The sequence below is a fragment of the Pongo abelii genome, chromosome 15 (genome assembly GCF_028885655.2).
Source record: "Pongo abelii isolate AG06213 chromosome 15, NHGRI_mPonAbe1-v2.0_pri, whole genome shotgun sequence".
NCBI lineage: Eukaryota > Metazoa > Chordata > Mammalia > Primates > Hominidae > Pongo > Pongo abelii.
Window position 1 is genome coordinate 73,060,002 of NC_072000.2, and position 7,931 is coordinate 73,067,932.

The 7,931-nt window shown below is 44.8% G+C and overlaps 1 long non-coding RNA gene across 1 annotated transcript; it reads right to left on the reverse strand.

The window, feature by feature from the left end:
• Positions 1 to 1,797: 1,797 nt before the first annotated feature.
• LOC129049782 (uncharacterized) lies at positions 1,798 to 6,358 on the reverse strand. Its single transcript, XR_008513096.2, has 3 exons — positions 5,308 to 6,358; positions 3,600 to 3,723; positions 1,798 to 2,276 (listed from the first exon to the last, which is right to left on the reverse strand). It is a non-coding gene; the product is annotated as an uncharacterized LOC129049782 (long non-coding RNA).
• Between the last annotated feature and the right edge of the window lie 1,573 nt (positions 6,359 to 7,931).

A 7,931-nucleotide genomic window follows, 5' to 3' on the forward strand; every position in this document is an offset into this window, starting at 1 on the left:
TGCTGTTGTTTCTTGTGGATGTCTCCTTTGTTTTTGCATTGAATGATCAGTTATTTACTCTAGTCTTCTAGGTTGGAAGAGTTTGGAGGGCTCAGAAGAAGACAGGATGATGAGGGAAAATTTGGAGCTTTTTAGATACTGATTAAATGGTCGTTACCAAAATACTGAGAGATATAGCCAGTGAAGGCCAGGCTGATGAGGTTCAGATGGAAATGAGTAAGTTACTGAGAACTGGATTAAAGTCACTTGTGTTATGCCCTAGCATAGAACTTGGCTGCATTGTGTTCATTTCCTTAGAATCTATGGAAGTTTGAACATAAGAGTAATGACCTAGGGTATCAGATGGAAGAAATTTTTAAGCAGCAAAGCATTCAAGAAGTGGCATGTAGCCAGGCATGGTAGCTCACATCTGTAATCCCAGCACTTTGGGAGGCCAAGGCTGAAGTACTGCTTGAGCCCGGGAGTTCAGCCTGGGTAAATAGTGAGACCCCATCTCTACAAAAGATTTAAAAATTAGCCAGACATGGCAGTGCATGCCTGTGGTCCCAGTCACTCAGGAGACTGAGTGAGACAGGAGGATCACTTGAGCCTGGGAGGTCAAGGCTGCAGTGAGCCATGATCATTCCACTGCACTCCAGCCTGGGTGACAGAGCGAGACTCTGTCTCAAAAAAAAAAAAAATTTTTTTTTTAGGAAAAAATAAATATAGGAGTGATATGGCTGCTTCTAACAGTCTAAATCAGATGCAGGAGAAAAGGAATGACTTAAAGTTGGAACTTATATTTAAAAGGGAAGCAGAGCATGGAAGATTGGAAAATTTGCAAACTGGCCCTGTGGCAGATAAATAAAAATCATTTTCAGGCAAGAAATATAAGCAGGCTGCAGAGCAACCACTTGCTAGACAGATTGGCACAACTAAAAGGGAGCCAAGTGCTAATATCTAAGACAATGGGGAAAAGGCCTTGAAGGTATTTCAGAAATCTTGGAGAAACCCTCTCCTATTATAGACCCAGAGGCCTAGGAGGAAAGAATGGTTTTAGGGGGCAGGCCCAGAATGCAGCTGCCTTGCTCTGCCTCAGGAGGCTGCTCCCCGCATTCCAGTTGCTTCAGCTCCAGCCTCAACCCAGAGGAGCCCAGATACAGCTTGGGCTACCACTCCAGAGGGTGCAAGCTATAAGCCTTGGTGCTTCCATGTGGTGTTAAGCCTGCAGGCTCACAGAGTGCAAAAGTAAAGGAGGCTGCCAGCTTCCTGCTGGATTTCAGAGGATGTTCCAGAAAGCCTGAGTGTCCAGGCAAAAGCCTCCTGCAGGGGCAGAGCCCTTATGGAGAACCTCTACTAGGGCAGCACCAAGGGGAAAGGTGGGGTTGGAGCCCCACACAGAGTCCCTACCAGGGCACTGGCTAGTGGAGCTGTGGGAAGGGGTCTGCTGCCCTCCAGACCCCAGTATGGTAGAGACATGGGTAGCTTGCATCCTGAGTCTGGAAAAGCCACAGGCACTCAACCTCAATCTGTGAGAGCAGACACGGAGGCTGCACCCTGTAAAGCCACAGAGGCAAGGATGCTTGAGGCCTTGGGAGCCCACCCCTTGCACCAGTGTGTTCTGGATACAAGACATGGAGTCAAGGATCATTTGGGAACTTTGAGGTTTAATGTCTTCCCTGTTGAGTTTCAGACATGCATGGAGCCCTCAGCCTCTTTCTTTTGGCCAATTTCTCCCTTTTGGAATGACAATGTTTACCCAATGCCTGTACTGCCATTTTATCTTGGGAGTAAATAACTTGATTTGATTGTACAGCCAACGAGATGGAAGGAGATGAGACTCAGATGAGACAGGACTTTGGACTTCATGCTGGAATGAGTTAAGACTTTTGAAGACTACTGGCAGGGAATGATTGTATTTTGCAATGTGAGAAGAACATGATATTTAGGGGGCTGGGGTGGAATAATATGGTTTGGATGCCTGTCTCCTCCAAATCTCATGTTGAAGTGTAATCCCCAGTGTTGGAGGTGGGGCCTGGTGGGAGTCTACACCACTGTGTGGGGGTGGATCCGTCATAAGTGGCTTAGTGCCGTCTCCTTGGTGATAAGTGAGTCCTCACTCTGAGTTCCTATGAGATCTGGTTGTTTGAAAGTGTGTGACACCTCCACCCTCTCTCTCTTGCTCCACTTTCACCATGGAACATGCCTGCTCCCCCTTTACATTCCACCATGGTTGAAAGCTTCCTGAGGCCTCACTAGAAGCTGAGCAGATGCCAGTGCCATGCTTCCTGTACAGCCTGCAGAACAGTGAGCCAATTCAACCTCTTTCCTTTATAAATTGCCCAGGTTCAGGTATTTCTTTATAGCAATGCAATAACGGATGAACACACTAATTAGGGACATACAAATCAAAACTATAATGAGATACCACTCACACACATTAGGATGGTCACTATTTAAAAAAACAAAACAAAACAAAAAAACAGAAAATAACAAGCATTGCTGAAAACGTGGAGAAATTGGAACCTTTGTTCAATGTTGTTGGGAATGCAAAATGATGCATTTACTGTTTCTCAAAAAATTAAAAATAGAATTACTATATGATCCAGTAATTTCATTTCTGGGTATATACCCAAAAGAATTGAAAGAAGGGTCTCAGATGTTTGTACACCATGTTTATAGCATCATTATTCACAATAGCTAAAATGTGGAGGTAACCCTAATGTCCATCACTGGATGAATGGATAAGCATAATGTGGTATATACATGTAACAGAATGTTATTTAGCCTTGGCCAGGCACAGCAGCTCACGCCTGTAATTCCAGCACTTCGGGAGGCCAAGGCAGGTGGATCATTTGAGGTCAGGAGTTTGAGACCAGCCTGACCAACATGGAGAAACCCCACCTCTACTAAAAATACAAAGTTAGCCAGGTGTGGTGGCTCATGCCTGTAATCCCAGCTACTCGGGAGCTAAGGCAGGAGAATCTCTGAACCTGGGAGGTAGAGGTTGCAGTGAGCCAAGATTGTGCCATTGCACTCCAGCCTGAGCAACAAGAGCAAAACTCCATCTCAAAAAAAAAAAAAAGAAAAGAAAAAAACCAGAATATTATTTAGCCTTGAAAATTTAAAAAAAAAAAACAACAAAACCCTCAACATGCCACAACATGAATGAGGCTTGAGGACATTTTGCTACATGAAATAGGCCAGTCACAGAAGGACAAATAATGTGTGAGTCTATGAAGTACCTAGAGTAGTCAAAACCATGGAAACAAATTAGAATGTTGGTTTCCAGGGCCAGGACATGGAGGCATGGGGAATTATTGGTTAGTGAGTATAGAGTTTCAGTTTTACAAGATAAAAAGTGTTCTAGAGACAGATAGTGGTGATTGGTTGCACAACATTATGAATGCACTTAATACCACTAAACTGTGCACTTAAAAAATGATTAAGATGAGGCGGGCATGGTGGCCTCATCTTAACCTGTGATCCCAACAGTTTGAGAGGCTGAGGCAAGAGGATCAGTTGAGCTAGGAGTTCAAGACCAGCCTGGGCAACATAGGGAGACCCTGCCTCTACAAAAATAAAAATAAAGATAATTAGCCAGATGTGATAGTGCACACCTGTGTCCCAGCTGTTCAGCTACTTGGGAGGCTGGGCAGGAGGACTGCTTGAGCCCTAGAGGTCAAGGCTGCAGTGAGCCATGATCGTACCACTGCACTCCAGCCTGGGCAACAGAGTGAGATCCTGTTTCCAAAAAAAAAAAAAGAAAAAAAAGAAAATGGTTAAGTTGGTACATTTTATGTTATGTGTATATTACCGCAATTTTTAAAATGGAAAAAATAAGATCATCAGCATCGTTAGTCATCAGGGAAATAAAACCACAATGAAATATCCTGTACACCCACAGGAATGGCTAAAATTAAAATACCTGACAAAACTGGAACTTTCACACATTGTTGGTGTTACAGACTGATTGTTTGTGCCCTCCAAAATTCTTATCTTGAAACCCCCTGTGTGACAGTATTTGGTGATAGGACCATTAAAGTTAAGATTAAGGTTAAATAAAATAATAAAGTCTGGGCCCTGATTCAATAGGATTAATGTCCTTATAAGAAAAGACACTAAAGAGCATTCTCTCTCTCTCTCTTTCTCTCTCTGTCTGTCTCCACTCACACACTTAAAAAAAAGGTCATGTAAGCACACAGCAAGATGGCAGGGGCCTTCTTGGCTAGAAAAAAGCCCTCACTCTGGCACCCTGACCTGGGGCTTCCTGCCTCCAGAACTGTGAGAAAATAAATGTCTGTTGTTTAAGCCATCCTGCCTATGGTATTTTGTTATGGCAGCTTGAGCTGATTAATACAGTTGGTAAAAGCACAAAATGGTACAGCCACTCTGGAATAGGGCTAGTGGTTTCTTATAAAACTAAACATAACCTACCCTATGACCTAGCACTCCCACTTCTAGGTATTTATCCAAGAGAAATATAAATGTATGTTCACAAAAAAGACATACAGAAATTTTCCTAGCAGCCTAATTACAATAACCAAAAATCAGAAACATCATAGTGGATAAACAAACTGTGACGTACCTATACAACGGAATAGCACACAGCAATAAAAAGGGACAGATGACTGATACAGTGACACAGATGTGTCTAAAAACATTATGCTGCATAAATGAAGGGTTACACAACAGTACCTATCATATGATTCCATGGGTACGGAGTTCTAAAACTGGCAAAGTAATTTATATTGCAGAAAATAAGTCAAAACAACTGCTGCCTCTAGGGACTGGAGCAGGGATCGATTAGGAAGAGGTATAAGGGAACTTTCTGGGTGGCTGGTCAGGTTTTATATCTTGACTGGAGTCCAAGTTTACATTGGTGGATGTGCACTTGTTAAAACTCAGAGGTTGGGGGGAGGGGGGAGGGATAGCTTTAGGAGATGTACCTAATGCTAAATGACGAGTTAATGGGTGCAGCAAACCAGCATGGCACATGTATATATATGTAACTAACCTGCACATTGTGCACATGTACCCTAAAACTTACTCAAAGTATAATAATAATAAAATAAAATAACTCAGAGGTACAGTTCATATATATATCTCATTGTATATAGGTTTTACTTCAAAGGGAAAAAATTGTAACAAATATTGAATCCTGGGCAGTAACTTGCATGTGGAACTATTTCAGGGACATGTACCAATTGGTCCCCATCCCTCTGTAGCCTTCTCTTTGCTTCTCCCATTGTGGCACCAGCATCATTCACTCCCATGAGTTATGGCTGAGAGCTGTGCTTCTCAAACTCCCCCATGCAAACAAATCACCTGAACAGCTTGAAAAGTTGCAGATTCTGGGTGAGTAGACCTGGGCTGGGGTCCGAGATTCTGCACTTCTAACAAGCACCCAGGAGCAGCTGCTGCTGGTGAGTCTTTGGACCACACTTTGAGTAGCGAGGACTTAGAATCTCACCCTCCTACCTCTTCACCTTTGTTCCCACGAGTTCTTTCCTTTCCAGCTTGAATTGCTTTTCCCATCCCGCACATTTGTCTTGGCTGTGCCTATCCATATCCCACCTTTTCTTATCCCTCCTTTTCCAGCGGATGACATACTGATATTAATGATCATGGTGAATGACAACAACAATCACTTGTGAGACCTTACTAGCTGCCAGGGACTATGCTGCACGCTTCAAAAGGATTATTGTGTTTAATCCTCTTAACAGCCCTATGAGGTCAATACTAATATTGCTCCCAGTTTACAGATGAAGAAACTGAGGTATAGGGAGGTTAAGTATTTGCCCAAGGTCATATAGGCTCAGCCACCTGGATGCTTCCCTTGGCTCCAGTTGCTGACAACCTTATGGTAACAGTCTTTGTGTGTGTGTGTGTGTGTGTGTGCACTTGTACACTGGCACATTTTCACTTTCCACCAAGATTACACTGTCCCTGAGTGTAGAGACAAAATAATTATCTTTCTCTCTTCCCTTTCTCTTTATCTCCCTGCCTCTTTCTCTCTATCTCTCTCCCTCTCTTCCCAACTACAGCCTTTGCCAAAGCAAGGCCTCTTCTTCAAAATAGGACACACCCCGCCCAGCCTCATCTGTGACCAGGGCGCAGGGCGCCACTCTCCCCTCCCACAGGCTCAGGCTGGGCATCCCCCAGCTCAAAGCTCCCTGCTCTTGCCCTGTGACCCCCAATAGCCACTCTCTTCCCTTGCCCTGATCCCTATTCCCCGATGGCTCCTTCCAGTCTAGTCTCCCCATCCCAGGGAGTCTGGAGTCTGGGCAGTGGCCTGGCCCCCTTGAGAAAGCTGCCCTACTCCCTCTCCAAACACACCTCAACAACCCCCTTAGATCCGGGTCGCTGCTATTTCCTGCCCCCCCCCACCCCCCCCCCCCCCGCCCTGCAGGCTCTGTGAGGGCAGGGACCAGGCCTGTCTTGTCAGGGCTGTGTCACCAGTGCCTGGCATTTAGTCACAATAGGTGGGTGAAGGAGGGGCTCTCCCAGCCTGGCCTGGGCTGGGCAGAGCATCTTCAGCCCACCCAAGTAATCTTGCACCCATTCGGTCTCTGTTACCCACCAGCCTAAGCCCAGAAGCCCACAGGCCCGGGACTTGCTGTCCTCAGACCTAGGATACTCCCCACTCCAAGCCCCAAATCCTACCCTGCCGTTCCCAGCCCTTCTCCAGCACCCCTCCCTCTTCCCACAGGCTGCTTGGCGGTTTCTCTCCGCCCTCCCCAAGACTGCTCTTGGGAGGGCATGTTACTTTCCCAGACAAGCTCAGCGATGCAATTTCTCCTCCTAAGAGGTTAGGCTAATTGCTCTTCCCAGAAGAAAATCCTCAGAGGTTTTCCTTGTGGTGGACTGGAAGGTTTGAAAATTATATGTTCAGGGCAACATCAGGTTACTATATTAAATCCAGTTTCACGGATCGCGGCCACGGGGAGCACAAGCGCCACCTGCTGGCCCACAGCGAGATTCCAAGAGAGGACGAGACCTGAGCACAACCGGCTCAAGACGCACAGTCCCCGGTCACCGTCAATCAAGTGTCCGGTCCTCCATTTCGCTTTGGTTTTTCTCATTGTTGGAGGTTTTTTTTTTATTGATACATCATAGTTGTACATATTTTGGGGGTACATGTGATTTTTTAAATTTAATTTATTTCTTATTCTGTTTCTTCCCCCCACGCCTCTTCTTTTGGGACAAGATCCCCATCTGTGGCCCAAGCTGGTCTCAAACTCCGGCCTCAAGCTATTCTCCCACCTCAGCCTTCCAAAGTACTGGAGTCACAGGCGTGAGCCCCACGCCCAGCCTCAGGTGATATTTTTATTACATGTATACAACATGTAAAGAGAAAATCAGGCACGCATCACCCCAAACATTTATATCTACTTTGTGTCAGGAACATTATAAGTCTTCTAGCTATTTTGAAATATACAATACATTATTGTTAACTATAATTCTCCTGCAGTACTATCAACTACTAGATCTTATTCCCTCTGTCTAGCTGTATGTTTGTACCTATTAGCCAACCTCTCTTCATCTTCCCCAGCCCCCTTCCCAGCCTCTGTTAACTATCATTCCACCCTCTAGCTCCATGAGATCCACTTTTGTTTTTAGCTTCCACATGACTGAAAATATGTGGCATTTGTCTTTCTGTGCCTGGCTTATTTCACATGACATGATGACCTCCATTCCACCCATGTTGCTGCAAATGACAGGATTTTATCATTTTTTATAGCTAAGTAATATTCCATTGTGTATATACTTCACATTTTCTTTCTTTATTCATCCATTGATGGACACTTATGTTGATTTTGTATCTTGGCCATCAGGAATAGTGCTGCAGTAAGCAGGAGGGCAAATATCTCTTCAATATACTTATTCCTTTCTTTTGGATATACATATGTGTGTGTGTGTGTGTGTGTGTGTGTGTGTGTGTGTATCCA